The sequence below is a fragment of the Gopherus evgoodei genome, chromosome 4 (genome assembly GCF_007399415.2).
Source record: "Gopherus evgoodei ecotype Sinaloan lineage chromosome 4, rGopEvg1_v1.p, whole genome shotgun sequence".
Lineage (NCBI taxonomy): Eukaryota > Metazoa > Chordata > Testudines > Testudinidae > Gopherus > Gopherus evgoodei.
In genome coordinates, this window is record NC_044325.1 from 11,608,929 (window position 1) to 11,626,701 (window position 17,773).

The window sequence follows — 17,773 nt, forward strand, 5'->3', positions numbered from 1 at the left end:
GAGCAGTTCAGCAGATTGGAAATACCTGCAAAATTTTGCATCCAAGTTTACAGTACCTGACTCTGAACCCTGCTGTAGGAGAAAGAGACTTTTTAGTGAGGAGGGACAAGGTGAACTATTTCTGATCAATAAAAATATGGCTGTTGTTTACTGGATGTGTGGACAGCAGCTAGTGCAATGGGGGCCTGATCTGGCTGAGACCTCTAGGTGCTACCACAATATTCATGTTAAACAATATCATTTTCATTTGTCTTCTTCAAAGTATTTTACAAACATTAATCCTTGCAACATCCCAGTGATCGTTATACCCTTTGGTATAAACTGAGATACCGAGATTAGGGGACTGATCCAAAGCCCATCAAGGTCAATGGGATCCTTTCCATTGGCTTCTGTGGATTTGGATCAGGTCCTAAGTGACTTGGCAAGGGGCTATAGGGAATCAGTACCGGAGATGTGATTAGGACTCAAGGCGTCTTGGCTCCTGTGCTCAGCCTGTGAGAGTCCACCTAGACCAAGAACAAAGCATCCTCTGAAAGTTGGACACAACTCAAAGGCCTTCGTGGTTTGGGGCAGTAGTTGAAGCTGAAGGAACCAAAGCACCAGAAGAAAAGCTCTCTCTCATTGCAACAGACCTCGCTGGCTTCGCGAGGAGCCAGGAATCTCATGAAAGCGTCTGCATCTCTCACATTTGCAGCCTAATTTCCAGACCAAAGAGGTTCAAGGAAAGTTCAGCTATGCTTTGGGAAAACATTTGAACGTCAGAATGTTTGTGCGAACCGACTCACACTTCAGTGTTTCACAGCCAATAAGAGACCCAGTCCAGTACAGATATTGTGGAGACATGGCCCAATTGGTATTGGCCTCACAAGATAATGTAGCAATGCTGTACGTTACTGTGGTGACCCAGCAGGAGACCAATGACAGGAAAGGAATTGCCTTGCATTAATGTGGTACATCCTAGCTGTAGCCACTCTCCTGTGTGTTAAGAATGTCTGGTATCTGAGCGTCTAGTATTCCTTCGTAATTGTTTTAGATCTTGATACACAACCGTTTATATGATTGTCTTAAAAAATGTAGAAGAGTGGCAGCTGGTGAATGATAGCATTGTTATAGCATTATAAAAGTGATAGAAAGCATGCTGATCTTCTGGAAACTGGCAGAAACTGGAGCAAGAATAGTCTTACAGTGCAAATAGTGTGTTGGGATCAGTAGATCTAGGTTCAATTCTCGGCTCAGAAATGGGCTCCCTATGGGACCTTGGCCAAGTCACGTTGTGCCTCAGTTCCCCATCTTCTGCCTGTGTGTTCTTTTTCCCCTCACCCTTTATATGACTGCTATATTTGGATGGTGAGCGATTCAGGATAGGCACCCTTTCTCAGTGTGTACATGTACAGCACCTGGCATAATGCCAACGGGGGCTTCCAAGTGCTACCCTAATACAGATTAATAATAACGAACTTCTTACAATATGATCCACTCCTGCAATATAACTGAGGGCATTTACCGCATTCCACAGGAGATCATCAGCTGAGCAGGTGTGAAGATGTGGTGGTGGAGTGATCTCACTGCATGAATTTCTGTTTCTGCCTGAGTTCTCTCTTCTGGGATCTCAGATGTGAATGACGCTAGCTGCTACCCCCACAGATCTCTACAGCAGCAGCTGAACATTAGCATGAAGCAGCACGATCTTGCTCTGGATCAGGTCTTAGAGAGCTGTGAGATGCTCAAGAGCTCTTGCTTAGCTCTGGACCAGGTTATTTACATGAGTTTTACCCTTGGAACCTCTTAGCCCCTGAGATGATACAATCTTTTAAAAAGTATACAAGAGTCTAAATTCAGCAAAACTGCTAACGAGACAGGCTTCCACCTTCCATCTCCCCTCCCATAAATAGCTGGACCTGGTTTTACCCACAGCGCTGTGTGCAGGAGATGGATGACTAAGAGAACATCGTGGAGAGCTGGACTGGCCAGCATTAGGGTGAATCAACCAGACTTGGATAAATTTAATTTAACCAGGCCTATGTCAGAATATTTAAATATTTGCTGTTTTCAGAAGGTTCAGATGGTGTGAGCTATTAGTCCATCAAAACCTCAGGTAGTCAGCAGACACATAAGAAAGGGATGCACTCTCTTCTTGTATCTTAGATCATCAAGAACCATCACTGCAAACCTACAGGAGCAGGACTGGGTACTTAAAATCAGCCTCTGGATGGGGTTTTCAAGAGCTCTCTGCATTGACCTAAGTCTGCTCCCAGGGATGCCAAGGGCAGAGTCATCCTTAACTTTGAAGGGAGCCAAGGGCAGGCCAGCACAGTGTGCTTTTGAACACCCCCACCCCCGGAGTTTTCCCATTGAATGAATCACCGATGAGCTGCAAGCAAAAGGCACAACACGAGTTGGCTCTCAAAAATGAGCAGGGAAGCTGAGCACAAATATTTAGTTATTTACTTGCCTAGCCTTGGTGCAATTCTTCTTCCAGGCTGCAGGGAGAAACACCCCCATATTTCACATCGGATTTGTGGGGCCACAACCAAGACCAGCTCCCCAAACCGCTGAAGAAACCATGACAAGAGAGAGAACCATTGGACAGCAAGTTGCCTGCTCTGCCATTTCTGCTGCTAGGAGGCTTGAGGGTAGGGTGACCAGAGAGTAAATGTGAAAAATCGGGATGAGGGTGGGGGGCAATCGGAGCCTATATAAGAAAAAGACCCAAAAAGCGGGACTGTCCCTATAAAATCAGGACATCTGGTCACCCTACCTGAGGGCGAGTTCCCAAGATAGCACTAGATTTTGAGGCCCCAGAAGCGCAGGGCTCCAATCAGTGGCATTGCTCGTATCTGAAAGCAGCCTGTGTGGGTGGATATTGGGATTATTAGCCATTCAAATACAAAACAGAGTGAAAGGCAGACTGGATCCAGCCTTGTGATCTGAATGCACAGTGTTGGTATGTGTTACAATAGCACAACCATAACTCGTGCATATCCAGCCAGGAAATGGGCAACTCAGTAGAGGAGACGGGAGAGAAACACTTGATGCTAGACATAAGTCGATAAATAGCCTCTCTGACGGGTTGCATTTCCACCTAAAAATGGTGTGTTGTGTCTCAGCAGCATTTCCTGACACCAGCCAGCCTCTGGTAGCTATAGAAACTTGAGACAAAGCTATTGCAACAAAAATATTCTTGTCATGTATTTCCTTCTCCAGTGGTGTACGGCTTCCCTCCTGCATGCACCAACGCCAGCCCAAGCAGCCAAGAATAAGACCTGCAGAACCCCCCAACCAGACCTTCTCCTTGGTTCAAATTTTTTGATAACTTGTGGCAAGTAACTTTATGTCTGAACCACAAACTGGGAAAAACAGTAACAGAACAGACTAACTCAGCAGGATGCTATCAGTCCTGCCCATTGCTCAGGAGTGTGGGAGATGATTTTCTTCTGAATGTTACTATCCATGTAAATTTCTAATTGGAACAATATCTGTGCTTAGTACTATGGCAATGGGTTTTTCACTAGCACCCAAGATAAACAGATGAATACTCAGCAGTAAGGAAACGATTGCTGAGCCCAAGGAGTGGTAGAACCAGAGGAGGATAGGGAATGCCAATAGTAGATTTATAAGTGGAATCCTGTGGCTTTGTCCTCAATGCAAGGGGATGGACAAACCTATTGTCGAGTGATTGCACAACTGGTTGGCAAATGGTATTCAGAGTAATTATCAATGGGTCACAATCAAGCTGGAAGAGTTCTGTTCAATATCTTCATAAATGATTTGGATAATGGCATGGAGAATACACTTATAAAATTTGTGGACGATACCAAACTGGGAGGAGTTGCAAGGGCTTTAGAGAATAGGATTATAATTCAAAATGATTTGGACAAACTGGAGAAATGGTCTGAAGTAAAAAGGATGAAATTCAATAAGGACAAATGTAAAGTACTCCACTTAGGAAGGAACAATCAGTTGCACACATACAAAATGGGACATGACTGCCTAGGAAGGAGTACTGCGGAAAGGGATCTGGGGGTCATAGTGGATCACATGCTAAATATGAGTCAATAGTTGCAAAAAAGCAAACATCATTCTGGGGTATGTTAGTAGGAGTGTTGTAGCAAGACACGAGAAACAATTTTTCTACTTTACTCAGCACTGATAAGGCCTCCACTGGAATAGTGTGTCCAGTTCTGGGCACCACACTTTGGGAAAGATTTGGACAAAATAAAGAAATTCCAGAGGTAGCAACAAAAATGATTACAGGTCTAGAAAACAGAACCTATGAGGGAAGATTGAAAAATAAGGTTTGTTTAGTCTGGAGAAAAGAAGACTGAGAGGGGACATGATAACAGTTTTCAAGTATGTAAAAGGGTTGTTACAAGGAGAAGGAAGAAAAATTGTTCTCCTTAACCTCTGAGGATAGGACAAGAAGCAATGGGCTTAATTTGCAGCAAAGGCGGTTTGGGTTGGACATTAGGAAAAACTTCTTAACTGTCAGGGTGGTTAAGCACTGGCACAAATTGCCTGGGGAGGTTGTGGAATCTCCATCATTGGAGGTTTTTAAGAGCAGGTTAGACAAACACCTCATAGACTTTAAGGTCAGAAGGGACCATTATGATCATCTAGTCTGACCTCCTGCACAACGCAGGCCACAGAATCTCACCCACCGACTCCTGTAACAAACCCCTGACCTATATCTAAGCTACTGAAGTCCTCAAATCATGGTTTAAAGACTTCAAGGTGCAGAGAATCCTCTAGCAAGTGACCTGTGCCCCACGCTGCAGAGGAAGGCAAAAAAACCTCAGGGACTCTGCTAATCTGTCCAGGAGGAAAATTCCTTCCCAACCCCAAATATGGTGATCAGCTAAACCCTGAGCATGTGGCAAGACTCACCAGCCAGAAAGCCAGGAAAGAATTCTCTGTAGTGACTCAGATCCCACCCCAGCTAATATCCCATCACAGGCCATTGGGCATATTTACTGCTAATAGTCAAAGATCAATTAATTGCCAAAATTAGGCTATCCCATCATATCATCCCTTCCATATACTTATTAAGTTTAGTCTTGAAGATAGATATGTCTTTTGCCTCCACTGGTCCCCTTGGAAGGCTGTTCCAGAACTTCACTCCTTGGATGGTTAGAAACCTTCATCTAATTTCAAGTCAGGGAGGGTCTAGAAATACTTAGTCCTGCCTTGTGTGCAGGGGACTGGACTAGATGGCCTATCAAAGTTCCTTCCAGTTCTACATTCCTCTGATTCTGTGTGGTCCAGGACACAATGGATCCACTCTCTGAATCTGCGTGACTCAAGCCCCGTCTCCCTTACCACGCAGGTTTTAGACTGTTCAGTTAGCAGCAAAATATTGCCCCAGCAACAAACTCAACCCTGATGTGGAAGGATTACCTCTGGTGATGAGCGGGTGACTGCCGCTCCAAGTTCACTGTATCCTTCATTTCTTTGCTGTGACTATCAACATGGATAGTGACTGTGGGTTTTTGTGATGCGGAATCAAACTGAAACCATCAACTCGCTTCTTCTAGCCACTGAACTTGTAATATTTGGTTAGCAACGTACTTGTCAACCCTCTGGGACCCAGAGGCAGGACAATGATGCAAACAGAGGGTACACAAGAGAATTGTCAGCATGTGCCGTGTCTACTATCGTGCAAGGAACATTCTTGTGTGTGCTAAAAGATATATTTGGTTCTAAAATAAGGGGCAGCTGATAAATTTGTTCACTCCGGAGTTTGAGCTGGTTGAGCTAGAGATGAAAGGCAAAACATCCAATAACCAATCCCATGAGCTATCCATGTTTCCTCTTTCAAACGCTCATCCTGGATCTTAACATCCTGTTTTGCTCTGCGCGTTCTGTGAGAATTAGCATGTTAGTGATATAATCCGTCCCTTATTGCTCGGTGAGGAGACATGACAAATCAGTTCCGGCTTATGTTCCTTATGAATGTGACTTCAAGGCTGCACTGGAGGATTTAGATATTGCTTTCTTTGAATAAGATACAGCCGTATCAGTTTGAACCACAAAAGGTTACAGCTCCCTCCAGGACCCAGTTAGACTCTTGGCGAGCATTAGAGGGATGCGAGGATGACAGACAGCTAAAAGATGCCAATTAATTGTAAGTAAACAACATGTTTTGTTGTTTGATTTCGAGGGGGTGGGGGAGGCACTAGAAGAAGACAAAACACCAAGCATACAGATTAGTCTTCTCTTGATCTCCTCTGTAGATACATGATAAATTGTAGTGTCACTTTCACAGCGCTCTAGTTAAGAGTCACTTTTGGCTGCATTGTTTCACTCTGTCATTTTGAAGCAGCTTCAGGGAGAAATTTGGCATGCCTGGGTTTAGCACAACAATATATTTTTCTCCTTGAAATTTGTTAAAGGGGAGGAGGGTTGCAGTTGTTTTGTTAGAACAAATGGGAGGAAAAATGGATGCTCGATGGCTTAGTAAAGACTAACACGCCACTATCATTGTTAAGTTCATGAAGTCCACAGAGGACCTTGCCATGACAATCGTTTAACCTGGAAAATGTTCAGATATACACTGATAGATCCCAGAACTAAACCCTAAGATTCTAGATACTGGGCCTGATCCTCAGCTGGTATAAACAGGCATAAATTTACTGAGGGCAATGGAGCTACCCCAGTTGACACCATTTGAGGATCCAGATCACAAAACCTAAGTCCTGTTTGCTACCAGATGTGCCACTTCAGACCTAAATTATGCAGACAGGCTCTCCAGTTTCTTAGGCACAACTGTACTAATGTCTGCAGTGCACAGAGAATTATGTGGCAATATTAATTTTATTCTAAAAAGGTACCACATTGTGAAAATACCCAGTCTGTTTGTCCTGTAGCAATGCAGAACACTCCTGCATTGCTTCTGCTGACCCCCTCCTGGGGGACATGGAGTTCAGAACTGTGCACGGAGGGGGAAGACCTAAATCACATCAGAGTGGAGTTCTAGATTATTGCTGGGTGACATTTTTCACACACAACTTTTTTCAGTGAAAAATGCTGATTTGGTTTCACTGAAATATTCTGTGAGTTTGTGTCCATTTCACCAAATTGTTTCGGTGAGGAAAAAAAAACATTAAAAAACAATCCTGAAAAAATCCAAAACATTTCATTTTCACATTTTTGAAACAAAATGTTTCCATTTTTTTGGTTCAAAAAATTCTGTGTGATTCATGGTTTTCTTCAATTTCATGTAAAAAAAATCAGAAATATTAAAAAATGCTGAACATCTAAGTGAAACATTTCAATTGACCCAAAACTGTGGGCTTTTTTGATGTGTGTGTGGGGGTTGTACTTTTTGATTCATCAAAAAATTTTTTGGTTAAACCTGAAACAATTTTTTCCCTGTTCCCCCCCCCCCCCCATTGACAGTGAACTGAGGAATCTGTTAGTCACCCAGCTCTGCTCTGGATGTTCATAGAATCATGGAACTGGAAGGGACCTCTAGAGGTCATCTAGTCTAGTCCCACTCAAGGTAGGTAAGTATATGTTAGCTTCGTCCTCCTACAAGCCTCTCCTATTCTCCACAAGACAGGCCTTCTGCTCTTCCAGCCCTCTGAGGGTGTGTCTAAACTGCAGTCTGTGATGTGAGTAAACATACCCGCGCTAGCTTTACTTGTGCTTGCATAGTAAAAATAGCAGGGACAATGTGGCAACACAGGGTTCAGCATGGGCTAGCGATGCGAATATGCACCTAGGCCACCCTGTGTGCCTCTACATCTGCATCTACACTGCTATTTCTAGCTGTGCTAGCATGGGTAAAACTAGCTTTGATATGTCTCCTCGAGCTGCAGTCCCTCCTCGGATTGCAGCACTGGAGTTTGGATGGGGCAGGTTTGCTCTCATTCTTGCTGCAGTTCTGAATTGTACATGATCTCCTCTTCGCTGCTTGTCTTTCAAAGAGCAGCGAAGTTATGTAGGCCCCATGAAGGGCAGAGTGGGAGGCTTGAATGTGATGCACTAAGGTAATGCTGGGATTCAGGAGACAGATGGCGTAATGGCGGAAGAAGGGTATGTCTATGCTGCGATAAAAGAGCCGTGATATGGCTGCAGCTGGCCAGGATCAGCTGACTTGGGCTCGGGCTGCGGGGCGATAAAATTGCAGTGAGGACATTCAGGCTTGGGCTGGAGCCCAGGCTCTGAGAGCTCGCGATGGGGTGGGTCTCAGAGCCCGGGCCCACGCCCATGTGTGTACACTGCAGTTTTTAGTCCTGCAAGCCCCCGACAGCTGACCTGGGCTCTGAGACTCAGTGCTGTGGGATTTTTTACCACAGTGTCGACCTACCCAAAGGTGGCTGGGCCGTACATTCTGGGCAGACAGAAGGAGGGGAGAGGAGGAGTGTATAATGACCAAGACCTGGGCAAGAGAGAAAGATGTGACAGGACATAGCAGGCGACTGGATATGGGGGAATGACAGCAACTGGTCAAAGGTGAGGCAAAGCTTGTGAGCCCGAGAAGGGAATGAGAGCGGAGCTGTGCACGTGACAATTGGTTCAATCATATGCTTGTTGTATGTTACTTGGCTTGGGGCTATTGTAGTGCTGCAGGCAGCTGCTGCATAAATATACAGAATCCCTTTGGGGTCTTGTATGGTTGCTTTTTTACTCAATCTCATCAAAAAGGGGTTGCTCAAAACCCTGCTCTCGTTCTCCATGTTCACAGGAGTCTTGTGTTCTTTTTCTTTTAGCACTTGGTGAGTGGGAAGACGGGTCGCACCATGTCCCCGGAAGAAAAGGAACGCCCTGGAGGACAATAGTTCAGAAAACCTCTCTGAGCGTTGAGTGTCTTAATTTGAAACAGGTTGAGAAGCGAGTTCCCCAAGGCGGCTACACTGTATTTAAAGAGGAGGGAAGAATTTAAAACGCAGGGCTAGAAAGTGAGAGACAAAGGTGGGTGAGGTAATGTCTTTTATTGGACCAGCTTCTGTTGGTGAGAGAGACAAGCTTTCGAGCCTCACAGAAGTCTTCTGTGGGTCGTATCCTGGGTCATTTAACCACAGCCCTGTATGGGGCACAGTGCAGGACGGCACCTCCCTGATCCTGCTGGTGGTATTATCTATTTATAATTTGTATTACAGTAAACCTGCCCCACCGCACCCAACTGAGATCAGGGTCCTGTTGCGCCGGGTATTGCACATCCACATAGAAATATATAGTCCCTGCCCCAAAGAGCTTGCAATGTAAAAAGACAAGATGGCCCAAAGAGCAGGTGGAAAGTTGGCCTAGTGGCCAGGGCACTAGCTGGCAATTTAGTAGACCCAGGTTCTATTCCCTGCTCTGTTACATGCTTCCTATGAGATATTAGGCAAATCACTCAGGGCAGCGTTTCTTGATGACCGGACAGGTGCCGGTCTCTGAGCTCTCCGTGGCACAGTTTAGGAAGGCAGCAGGCCAGTATCGAAAAGCTTGAGAAATGCTGACTTAGGGTCCACATCTGCACTGCAGCTGGGAGGTGTGACTCCCAGTGCTGGTAGACATACACACACTAGCTCGTCCCAAGGTAGCACCTGGCAATAACTGTGTGTGGGTGCAAGGACATAGTGAGGGCTTGGGCTAGCAGCCAGAACACAATCCCCACCCCCTCCCCAGGTATGCACCTAGTCACCCCCATGGCTATTTTCAGGTGCTGTTTGTATGTCTACCTAGCTGGGAGTGACTTCTCCCAGCCTGTAGCCCTACCCTTACTTGCTCAGTGCCTTGGTCAGCCATTTGCCCAGCCCTTCTCTGACTCACAGGGTTGCTAGGAGGAGACGATTTCATAACACTTTGGACACTGCGGTTCCAGGGCCATGTAAGTACAGACTGTGCATAAGTATTTGGCAGGTGGAGAACTGAGCCCAGACAGATGATATGACTCCCTTCAGGTCACACAGCCTCTGTGCCATAGCTGGGAACTGAACCCACATCTCCTGAGTCCCAGTCCAATGCCTGCACCAAGGAGACCCTTCTTCTCTCTAGGGAGGGGTTTCCTCTGCCCAAGGGGGTGCTCCAGGAAGGACTGTGCTGGGTAAGGCAGGTCTTTAGGGAGTTTCAGGGGCATGTGCACGCTGCAGGATCTGGAACAGCCTGCCCATCTCCACTCCATTCCTGGCTAGCTCCACGGTCAGTGTGGAGGGGTCATAGAGCAGGGCTGGGACTGTGCTGCCTCTCCCCCCGCACTTGGTAATGATCTGTGCTCAGGGTGGGGGGCCACACTGAGAGAGCAGTTCCTGCACTTCCCCCAAGCCCAGGAACTGCACTTGTCTGTGGTCAGTGCACAGGTCAGGGGAAGCTCTTTGCTCCCTACCAGCCCCCTCTTCTCTGCAGCATGCAGAGCCAGTCACAATCTGCACCACGATCCTTCAGAATATTCCAGCATGAACACAGGAAGAATCATGGGCTTCCTAGTCCCAGAAGGCCTGGGCTGTGTGCTGGGGCATTCGGGATCTTCTCCCGCACACAGCAACGGATAGAGAAGTGGGTCAAGGGCAGAGGACATTATGGGACAGCAGGGATTTGAGCTGAACTTTGTTTATTTGACACATGTAGCTGCACCTGCTCTTAGTGCCCTCAGGGTCTGAAAAGAAAGGCTGGGATGATTACCCTGCATCCACTGGATGGCTGCTTCGCATGCATGTATCTGAGCAGCTTGAGATTTAATCCAGCTCATCTGGAGGGTCTCTGTGCCCTGCACCAGACACTGGAGGAATATCTTCCGGGGGAAGGGCCACTGGTCCTGGCTTTATTTTGAACATACTGACGCTTTTCAGTGAAAGGTCAGAGGTTAATTGTGTTAAACATTTGGAACTTGGCAACGAACGGTAGTAATGGAGCAAACATAAGGGACTAGCGTATGTTATAAAATACTCTGTAGTGATGCTGGCCTAGGACGATTTACATAGAAAGCCAAGCATATGGCATGCTTTATCACTGTCATCATCTGTCAGGACATGTGCTGCCACCTAATTATACAGCCACATTTTGTCTTTTCCATTTGACGTCTTGTCGTGTTTCCCACAGAGACCAAGGAAGGAGGAAATCATCACGTTTCCTGTACAATGGGAACATGGTAGGACCAAGGCACTTGGGTGCAGTCAGTATTGAGCACCTCCAGTGTAATGATGAGAGACAAGTAAGAACCTAGATGGGCAGTGTGACATTATTGACATAAACTTGGACCGTATAGATCATTGTTGCAACCAAGGTCCTGTAATGGCACCAAATCTTTTATAAAGGGGGTCAAATAAGGTGTCTAAGACAAGGTTATGGTTTGGTGGTTATAATTATGCTGTCTATATGTGTGTATCATTTTTGTGATTGAACTTATGAATATTGGCTCTATACTATCTGTATTTCAAACTTATGCTATGCTTCTGGGTGACACCCAGACAAGCTGGTGTCAGCTCTGCCTAGCTGCTTGATGGCCCATTGAGAGAAGGCAGATATGCCTTGTGACTCAGCAAAGTATGCTAGGACTTGCCCATGTGACTCCAAACTCCATTTTGCTGTAATTTTCCCCAGTAAGAATAAAGATCTGTTCTTACACCTGGAAAAGACTATAAAAGGCTGATGCTTCATCTCCATCTTGTCTTCAATCCTGCTTCATACCTCTGGAGAGACTTTGCTACAAACTGACTTTGCTACACAAAGGACTGATGACCCATCCCAGCAGGGGATGTACTCCAGAGACTTGATTTGAATTTGCAGTTTATTTCATCATTGCTACAAGCCTGAACCAAGAACTTTGCCGTTACTGTATGTAATTGACTCCATTTAACCAATTCTAGCTCTCATCTATATCTTTTTCCTTTTATGAATAAACCTTTAGACTTTAGATTCTAAAGGATTGGCAACAGCGTGATTTATGGGTAAGATCGGATTTATATATTGACCTGGGTGTGGGGCTTGGTCCTTTGGGATCTGGAGAACCTTTTTTCTTTTACTGGGGCATTGGTTTTCATAACCATTTGTCCCCGTAGCGAGTGGCACTGGTGGTGATACTGGGAAACTGGCGTGTCTAAGGGAATTGCTTGTGTGACTTGTGGTTAGCCAGTGGAGTAAAACCAAAATCTCTGTTTGGCTGGTTTGGTTTGCCTTAGAGGTGGAATAACCCCAGCCTTGGGCTGTAACTGCTTTGCTTTAAGCAATTTGTTCCAAATTGGCACTCTCAGTTGGGTCCTGCCAGAACCAGGCAGATAGGACTTCCCTACAGAAACACTGTGTGGATTCTGTATTCATGCTGGTTGAAGTGCCCAGAAGAGAGCCCATGTAGGCCTTAAGTCCTGTGAACTCTAGCATATAGCCTGCATAGCTGGGGTGAGCGGTGGGGCAATGCCTGAGGAAGAAATGCTGCATGGGGGGTGGGGAATGATCCCTGGTTTGCTGGCATGTAGTGACCCACTCAGGGAGTGAGCTTCATGCTGCACAAGGGCTGCACATCTCTGTGGAAGCTCTCCTAAAATCTGTCCTGACTCCTTGTGTGGTGGAACCAGAGCTGTTCTTCTGCCAGCACCCTCCCTGTGTGCCAGCCAGAAGGCAATATGTGACTTAGGAGTGCATAAGGTCCAATGCAAGTGCCCTGCAGCAGGGTGAGCTTCAGCTTGATGGTCACTTCTTCAACCTCCCCTTTGGAAAACTGTCTCAGTTGCTGCCTTCTCGCCCTCCCTTTCACAGAGCCAAGCTGCTGCAGTAATTGTGTACCCCTCCTCCTCCAGTGAAAAATGTGTCAGCTCCTAAGGAGTGGGAGAGAGCTCTGCCTGCCATCTCTGCAGAGCAAACACGCTATCTATCCCATAGCACATGCAGTACCTCCGACTGGCTGCCCTTCGCCGGGAGGTGGGAAAAGGAGAAAGGGCAGCCAGTTGAAGGGGATTGCCTATAGTCTAAGGGCTTTCCTTGTAGAAGCATCTGAAGACCCATTGAATTGGCTGGACAGAGGTACTGTTATCCTGGTTTTACCACTATGGAATAAGATTTGGTGACTTGTTCATGGTACCACAGGGAATCTGTAGCAGAGCACTGACTTCAGGTACCCATCTAGTACCGTATGAAGAGCCTGATTAATCCCTGAGTCCATTCTCCTCAGACTGCAATATGTTCCCTATGTAACATATTCTCATAGGGAGCCAGGGGTCTAGAACCCAGGTCCATGGAGCCAGCTGAGCTACCCCCAGGAAGCCAGACAAAGCCCCCCAAGGAGCCCCGAGGAGCTTAGGGGCCACAGGAATACCAGGCCAAAGTGTCTAGGCCTACAGCACCCTGCTCACTATTTAACTCTGGCTGGTGACTCAGGAAGTTATCTTGGCAGCTAGGCAGACTTCTGGCTTGCTGTGACTCCAGACCTCACCTTGTTTTCTGATCTCTGGCTCTGACCCCAGCCTGGCCCTGGCCTCCTAATGCCAGCCTGTAACTAGCTCTGATCTCTAACCCTGGCCCGACGCTTGCATAATGATCCCGGCTCTAGCAATTATGCTGATCCCTGCTTGCTGACTACTGCCTCGTGGCTGCCCTTGACTTGTGGATGCCTATGCAGCTGTGACTGCTAGGCCAGACCACCCACGCTCTGGTCCCTTTCTATTCTAGAGCTAGCACCGGTCTAGTCTTACATATGTAAGATCTTTTGTGCAGCACTCTCTTGCTGTTGGATTGCTATTGTAAAATGGCCATGGGGGGCGGGGGGGAGGGATGGTGGAGAAATGAAATAAACAAGATCCAAATACTCTGTTGTTTGCAAAGATTTCTGGTGATGGTGAGAAACTGTCTTCTAGGAAATGATCTGTGACAGATCAGAGTCATCTTTTCGTGGATGCTATGGACCGAAAGGTAGAAAAGGATTCATTTTTCAAGTTAAGGCACCTGCCCTAGAATGTTGTCATGGAACCGTGGCAATGAAGTTATAGTATATTTACTAATGTAAACATGTAAGAGCTTGACTTTCAGCGGAGCTTAGACTGATAAGTGCCTGAGTCACTTTGAAAATAGACCTGGGCTCCAACATCACCTGAGCACTTTTGCATTTTTTTCTTAGGTGTTCTTGCCAGTTTATCTTTCAAGTGGATAGAGTACTGGACTCTGACTCAGGAGACCAGTGCTCTGTTCCTGGCTTGGCCACTGAGTGCCCTTGGCAAGTCACTGTGCCTCTCTGTGCCTCAGTTTCCCCATCTGTAAAATGGGGATAATGATACTGACCTTCTTTGTAAAGTGCTTTGAGGTCTCCTGATGAGAAGTTCAGTATGAAAGCTGACTATTATTATTTTATGTATTAATAATAATAATTTAACCAAAGCAGCCCTTTGACATTTTTGGACTGCTGTAACGAATTACAAATATCTTTTAAAGTAGCATATTTTCAGAGGTTATTCAGCAACATACACAACACATAACACAAAAAAGTCACAAGTAATGCACTCAAGTGCTGATTTGCCTTATATTTCTGAAAAAAACATATATTCTTTGTTGCTATGACACTCAGAAGTTTTGCCTAGATTCAGTCATTTTGTTCTCATGTCATGAATAAAGATCTGAAAGAACAATATGCTACTAATGGTATGCGCTTTAAATGCTGCTTCAAGGAAACTTTTGCCTCCCACACTTTTTAAACAAATTGATTTGTTTTCCTTTTGCTCCTTTTAATGTCATAGGTAGATTTCTCCAGTGGTTAAATCATTGTCCTCAAAATGGGTGTCTTATTTCCATAATGAAAGAATTCTTTACCAGGCAGCCACTCCTCGAAAGTCAGAGCCAATAGTATTACACAGCTGGACTATTTGGGTAAATGTAGTTTTATACAGGGCCGCCCAGAGGATTCAGGGGACCTGGGGTCTTTGGCGGTGGGGGCCCTCTGCCGCCGAATTGCTGCCGAAGACCCAGCACTTCGGTGGTGGTCCCAGGGCAGAAGGACCCCACGCCATAGGTCTTCAGGGCACTTTGGTGGCGGGTCCCAGGGCAGAAGGATCCCCTGCCGTGTGTCTTTGGGGCATTTCGGCGGTGGGTCCTGAAGTGGAAGGACCCCCCCTGCCACCAAATTGCTGCCGAAGACACGGAGCAGAAGAAGCTCTGGGGGCTCAGGCCCCATGAGAGTTATCCAGGGCCCCCAGAGAGAGTGAAGGACCTCGCTCCAGAGGCCTCAAAAAACGCTAGTGGGGGCCCCTGCAGGGCCCGGGGCCTGGGGCAAATTGACCCACTTGTGCCCACTCCACCGCCCCTGCCCCCGGTGGCCCTGGTTTTATATCAAATTTACCAAACTAATATAAGATAAAAGCAAAGATCTCTCCACAACACTGAGATTATAAATATGTCCCTGTATTTGGCTCTAGTTAAATTATTTCATTAGGCAACCCCTCCCTTCTTAATTGGTCACTTATGTTTAAAGAGTAAGCCAAAGTATTTCATGTGCTGCATAATAGCTAAACGAGCTCTCCAATAAACAGCAGACGCCAGCTGATATGCTTAAAGAGATGGATCTGTGCTCCGGTCTCCACTGCGAGCCTGGGAAAACTATTAACTTAATGATAGAGTTTTTAATTTGATACACTGTGTTTAATGTGAAATGTATATGAGTTTCAGAGGATTTGTTTGCTTAGCGGCAGGGAATGGCTGTAATCCCAGTGGGTTTTCAGGGCTGGACTGTGGCTGCTGTTGTTTCTTGGTGGGTGTCTGAGAGAGTAGGCAGGAAAATGCTGAGAATTCAGCCAAATTAAGTCCTGTAAAACAGCTCTTTGATTAGATTAGAACAAGCTTTGTTTATCCCTGTGTGCGTTAGATTTGGGCTGGTGTTAACTAAGGCCTGCAAACATACATGAAGTTGCCCTCCTGTACTAGTGCTTCTCAGGGTACCGTGCTGGTTGCCTGCTTCTCTGAGGTAAACCACATGACCCTCCTGCAGCTCCCTGGCTTGGCTACTAGGGCGTTTCAATGTCATTTGTTCAGACAATGTAGGTGGATCACACCTAGGGTGACCAGATGTCCCGATTTTATAGAGACAGTCCTGATTTGGGGGTCTTTCTCTTATATAGGCGCCTATTACCCTCCACCCCATCCCGATTCTTTACATTTGCTGTCTGGTCACCCTAATCACACCCTGGTTCACAGAACTAGCATTCCACAACCGGGTGGCTTTGCGATTGATTAGGATTGTTGGGCCAATGCTTTTTCTTTCTTGTTAATTTCCCTAATACTCTGCTGATCTCCTTAGGTCAGTGCAAACAGAACAGCTGCGTGGAGGTGTGCAGATGGTCAGTCACCTAGGGGGTTCCCACTCTTGATGGCTGATCTGGGCTTCTTCCCAGCCTACAATGCAGAAAGCTTGTTACAAGCTGGTGTCCACTGAGCCGTGTATCTTTTTTTTTTGTAATTCAACTGTGCTGGGATCCTACTGGCTATAGCATTTATGAGTGGCAAGGAGAGAGGTAAGAGGGGAATGGGCTTCATGTGGCTCACACTGAAAGGTGATGGTAAAGGTCACAGTTAGTGATGGTTCCTATATCCGTGTGTAACACCGACAAACCCCAGTCATTCGCAGGCAGGATCAAACCTGGGACCTCTGGAACTAAATGCGTGAGCTGCTACTGCATGAGCTAAAAGCCACAGGCCCCTGAGCTAAGGCTGTAGCAGACTCATTAATCTCTAAGTGGTCTCGGTGCCGCTACCAGGGACAGGATCACCACACCCAGGAGGTGTGGGGGTTACACGAACACCACGTGCTTTGTGAGCATCTACAGACAGAAATTGAATCCAGATTTTGAAAATAGACCCTGAGGCAAATATCCTGGACCTAAAACTCTTGAAATTTGGGGCTCAGAATCTAGCCTCTTGCCTCTAGAATCTACTGTGGCCCAGTATGCTAATTCTGTCAGCGTACAAGGGGGATTTCCGGGGCAGCACAGGGCCCACAGAACAGCCCTACACTGCTTCCTGACCACTTGCAGTCCCTTACATAGAGTCACTCTGGAGATGAGGTTGGGAAGGGCATCTCGGGGAAGAAGTCGTGGCTGGAACACACTGTGCTCTGGCTATTCTGGGACTCTGGAATGGTCCATAGGAAGCCATTGCAACAAAGCAATCCCTGAGGCTGCTCTAAGTTACACTGAGGACAGCTGTGGTCCCTGGCTGATTCCAAAATACAGAGGCTGCACAACCACTTCTGTACCCTTTCCATCACCAAGCCTTGATCCGAGCCCAGATCTAAAAACAATTTTTTTATAACTGGAGCCTATCTCTAGTTACAGTATGCATCCCCTAAAGTTCCACACTGGAACATGTAATACTAGGGGCAGTGGACAGGGCAGGCCCAGAATTCATGAGCTCAGAGTTGTATTCCTGGCTTTGAAGCTGACTTGCCTGACCTTGGAAAAATCTATCTCTCTATGCCTCTGTTTAACCCATCTGTAAAATGGGCTTATGACCCTCACCTGCATTCTATTCACAACTGACTCCATGCAACATTGCCAACCCCAAGAGTTCAAAAAGCATTGTCGGGTCTCAAAATATAACGAGTGGCCTAACAATACTTTTGGGTTTTTTGTTTTTTTCCCCAAGCTCTGTAACCAAAAGGGCTAGAAACTTTTTTTTTTAATGAAAACTGAGATTTTCCCATAATCACCTGACTCCTGGAGTTGGGGCTTTTAAGAAAAACACCAAGTGTTGTGATAAAATTGCAAGTTGGCAACACAATGTGTGATCTTGTGCATGTCACTTAACCCAGTGGCTCTCAATCTTTCCAGACTACTGTACCCCTTTCAGGAGTCTGATTTGTCGTGCGTACCCCCAAGTT